Source organism: Bactrocera tryoni, unplaced genomic scaffold, assembly GCF_016617805.1.
Source record: "Bactrocera tryoni isolate S06 unplaced genomic scaffold, CSIRO_BtryS06_freeze2 scaffold_25, whole genome shotgun sequence".
In the NCBI taxonomy this organism is placed as follows: Eukaryota; Metazoa; Arthropoda; class Insecta; order Diptera; family Tephritidae; genus Bactrocera; species Bactrocera tryoni.
The window spans coordinates 17,924,088-17,928,479 of NW_024395977.1; the positions used below are offsets into that span (position 1 = coordinate 17,924,088).

Below are 4,392 nucleotides of genomic sequence, written 5' to 3' on the forward strand. Positions count from 1 at the left end.
AACCCTGGCATTCCTCAGAGTACGTTCCCCCCCCGTCGTCGTTAGGTTGGCGTGGTAGGTGTAAGTAGAGAGGACTCCTTCTTTACGCTGGTCGGCTCTGAACGTAATGCCTCATAAGGGCGTACGTCAACCCTCGCCTTGGCCTCATCACTGAGATAACTTTGGGACCATAAATGGCGACTACCTTTCCGGGGGACGGATAGCGGCTCTGAGTGGGGATCCTTATTGCATGGACACACCAACAAATACGGACGAGAAGGTGACGAAGGGAGGTGAAGGGGCGTCGAAATCGACACCCAGATCTGTCCCAGGCGGGGCTGCTGCTCCCGGGGCGACGAATCCCTGGTATTAGTCTCCGCATCAGGCGGTAGGATGGGGGAAACCGCCGCAGCTCCGCCAGCAACAAAGGTAGTGAAGGGTGGAGCCTTCAAACGCGGCGGAGTCGCCAGCACTAGCAGAGGAACTTCTGCTAGAATTATGAAGGGCTCCACAGCGGGCATTAGCAAGGGGGCTTTAGCTAGGAAGCTAGAGTTGCTGATGCAAGGGTACTTGGCGTGCTTGACCGCAGCAGGGAGGACGGGGTTATCTCCCATTAGGAGTGGAAGAGAGTAGCGGCGGCTATCTCTTCGGTCTTCCTCAAGGTGGTCAAGGAAAACCAGGGGCCACCCTCAAAATGTGTTAGTGCCGGTTGGCACCATGGGCTGCACAAGCTGACTAGGTGTGCCGATGAGAGATCGGCCATCTTATATAAGAAGGCAGTCTCTCTGGTGGGGGAGGTTTGGAAGGGGGCCAGACTGGAGGCCGTGGACAAAGAGGATCTTCCTCTTCGCCCTAGGGCTCGCGTCTGGCTGCCAGCTGAACCATCCACTGCGAAAGAGATCGAGGAAATCCTTAGGTAGTGCAACCCCTCACTTCCCCCGCATGACTGGAGGGTCATAAGGCTGGAGAGAACCGATGAACCATATCGGCAGGCGCTGATAATGCTTAACGCGGAGTCCATCGGTCCTCTCAGCAAAACCAAGGGAGCCATCAGCTATGGGTTCGAAATGGTGGTACTTAAGGTACTCCCAACGGATGCCAGGGCTGATGGCACTCAAGCTGCAGGTGCGGGGGAGAAGAGGGAAGGCGTCAGTGATGGTCAAATGACCATGGAAAACGACCCAAACCTCTCGGACGTGGCGAGTTCTGGAGGCGGTTCGTCGATCGGCGACTCCGTTTTCAGCCTCGAACAATTGTTCGAGGAAGTGAGGGTCGATCATGACTTAAGCGCTGAACTGGTGCTCCTAGAGGAGAGTGTGAAGGATGAAATTCCTCCAGATTAACCTCCATCACGCAAAGGCGGCCTTCGCCAATCTACTGCTTCGTCTGGAGCAAGACGAAGCCGATGTGGTCCTGATCCAGGAACCGTGGCTAACAGGCAACGGAATATCTGGACTGAGGACGAAGAGCCAAAAGCTGCTCGTGAACCGGGAAGGTTACCGCAGAAGGCTTCGGCAAACTCTCCCACGCGTACCGGGGTGGGCGCGCTGGCCACCGCCGATGTGGTGGATGGGTGGGTCGAAGCGTTCAGCTCGGCGTGCAACACTGCACTGGAGAGCTCCTGTCCATTGAAAACACCGAAGGGCAGAGGGAAACCTCAATGGTGGACTTTGGAGCTCACGGAAATTAGGGCGTCTTTTAGACCCTAACTGATGATTGGGTCCTGTATAAAACAGGACTTTCAATATACAAGTCCGATCTAAGAAGGGCTAATAGGATCTCGTGGAAAAGCTTCTGCGAAAAAGTGGAAGGCTGTCACGAGTCCTCTAGATTCAGGCGAATCCTCGCGAAAAACCCTGTGTCCCTGGGGTCATGCTCACTACCCTAGTAACACGTCCTCTATGGAGGTATCTCTCGGAGCGTTGCATGCTGACTACACAGCCTTTGTCGACCTTCTAGATGAACGTCACTTGACTTGGGCGATTAATGAGTTCAAACCGTTCAAGTCCTCGGGACCGGACGGCATCATACCAGCGCAGCTGCAGCAGGCTGCTAAGCTATCATGCGGCTGGTTGGCACCGATCTATGCGAGCTGCATCAGACTAGGTTACATTCCGGGGGCCTGGAGACGATTCAAAGTTCCGTTCTGGCAGGGGCTCTCATGTCACGGCCAAGGATTTCAGACCCATCAGCCTCTCCTCTTTTTTACTTAAAACTTTGGAGGGACTGATGGACTGGTATTTAAGGAGTCGCATTCCGAGAGACTACCTATCAGGAGCGCAATATGCGTATCGTAAAGGAAGGTCAGTGGACACTGCCTTGCACACTATCGTGTCGTGGCTTGAGGAAGCAATTGAGGCTAAGGACTTCGCAGTTGGGACCTTCCTTGATATCGAGGGAGCTTTCAACAATGTCCTGCCAGAGGCAGTCGTAACTGCTCTAGACGGTCTTGGGGTTGAATCGAACCTCAAGCACCTCATTTTCAGTCTTCTGTGCGACAGAGTGGTCGAAACAGAATGGGGCAGCGCGAGCGCGCGGCGGAGTGTGAGCAGGGGAACCCCTCAATGAGGGGTTCTTTCCCCTCTTCTATGGATTCTAATTGTTAACGACCTTCTCAAAAGGCCAGAGGATCTTGGCTGCAAAGTTATTGCCTATGCAGACGATGTAGCACTTATGGTGAAAGGAAAGTTTCTAAGCACCGTGTATGAGTTGACGCAGGGATATCTCAGCATTGTAACAAAATGTATTCGCTTGCAACCGGCGGATACAGTGAAGTATTTAGGGCTCATCCTGGATAAGAAGCTTTCATGGAAGCCGAATATCGAGGAGAGAGCCAAAAAGGCATCGATTGCCCTATACTGCTGTAGAGGAGCTATTGGCAAGAGGTGGGGCCTCTCACCGAAGGTGGTACTCTGGCTCTATGACACCATGGTCAAGCCCATAATGTTCTATGGAGTCTTCATGTGGTGGAGGACTTTACAGAAAACCACACACAAAGAAACTTGTGAGCGTTCAACGAGCTGCGCTCATCAGCATGTGTGGTGCATTAAGGTCGACCCCAACCATTGCACTTAATGCAATTCTGAACATAACGCCGGTGGATATTGCCGGGAGGTGTGTGGCCGCAAAGGTGGCCATTAGGCTCAAGAAGTATGGATTCCTAAAGGAGCGGGTATCTGAACACTCGGATATCCTCACAAGCCTCGATTGCATACCGGATCATCTGGATCATGGAGTCGCCATATCGAACTCCGGTGGCTCCTTCTCTGCACATATACCGACGAGAGAGGTTTGGCAGGGAAGAAGCGTCTAACTTGAGAGAGGTGACCATTCACTCGGATAGCAGAGCGGCGATACTAGCCTTGAACTCATTCACAGTGCGTTCAGGGCTGGTCGAAGAGTGTCTGGCGTCACTGTCTCTGGCGACGAGAGCTTTTATTATAAGACTTGTATGGGTGCCGAGCCACAGCGGAATCGCAGGTAACTGCAAAGCTGATGAGCTAGCAAGGAAAGACACTCTAGAATCGCTATCGGTAGAATGGGAACGGGTCGGTGCTCCGGCATCCTCTTGTGTTCTACTACTAGATAGCTGGCCCTCGCGGCTGCTCGGTCAGCGATGGGCCAGCATTGGTACCTGCGCGGTCGCAAAAGCCTTTTGGCCAAAGATAGATCGAAGGAGATCTAGTGATCTCTTTGCCCTCAACAAGGCTAGCCTCTCATTAATGATGGGGCTCTTGACGGGCCACTGCCTTATTGGCATACACGCTGTAAGACTGGGAATCTTACCGTACGCCGCATGCAGAAGCTGCTTGGAAGAAGATGCAGTAGAAACTAGCCAGCACTTCCTTCTTGACTGCCCTGCTTTTGGGAAATCAAGACTTAGGCACTTGGGGGCACATACCTTCAGACATCCCACCGATCTGGCGGACATTGAAATTAAGCGCCTCTGTAAATTTGTATTGGATACTAAACGGTTTGCCGATCTCTAAGTTCGAACACGAGAGTTCGATTTTCAATGGCTTCACAAAGGACTACTTCTAGTCCATGTGCGATCTCTGATCAGCCGTCTTACCTAACCTAACCTAACCTAGAAAAACCACATTTCTAACAAAACGTCTCAAATACTTGACCTAGTAGGATCAGCTACATGGCGATAGAGCGGCTTAAACTTAAAGGAGAAGGAGCAACTTCTCTCCATTGCGATGCATTGATGCACCAAGACTTACAAAAAGGTCTCTCTTATCGCTTTAACCCAAACGCGCTACTTCAGCCACGACATAGCATTACTAAAGGAATCAAAGCCTATTGATAAAAAGAGCTCAGTCTTAGTTCTAAACCCATTTCTAGACCTGAACGGTCTGCTTCGTGCGAATGGTCGGCGTGCTAATTCAACCCTAACGTCTAATGAACGCC

At 52.0% G+C, this 4,392-nt stretch overlaps 1 pseudogene; it reads left to right on the top strand.

The window, feature by feature from the left end:
* Positions 1-372: 372 nt before the first annotated feature.
* Positions 373-1,322, top strand: LOC120780767 (annotated as a pseudogene).
* Positions 1,323-4,392: the final 3,070 nt, after the last annotated feature.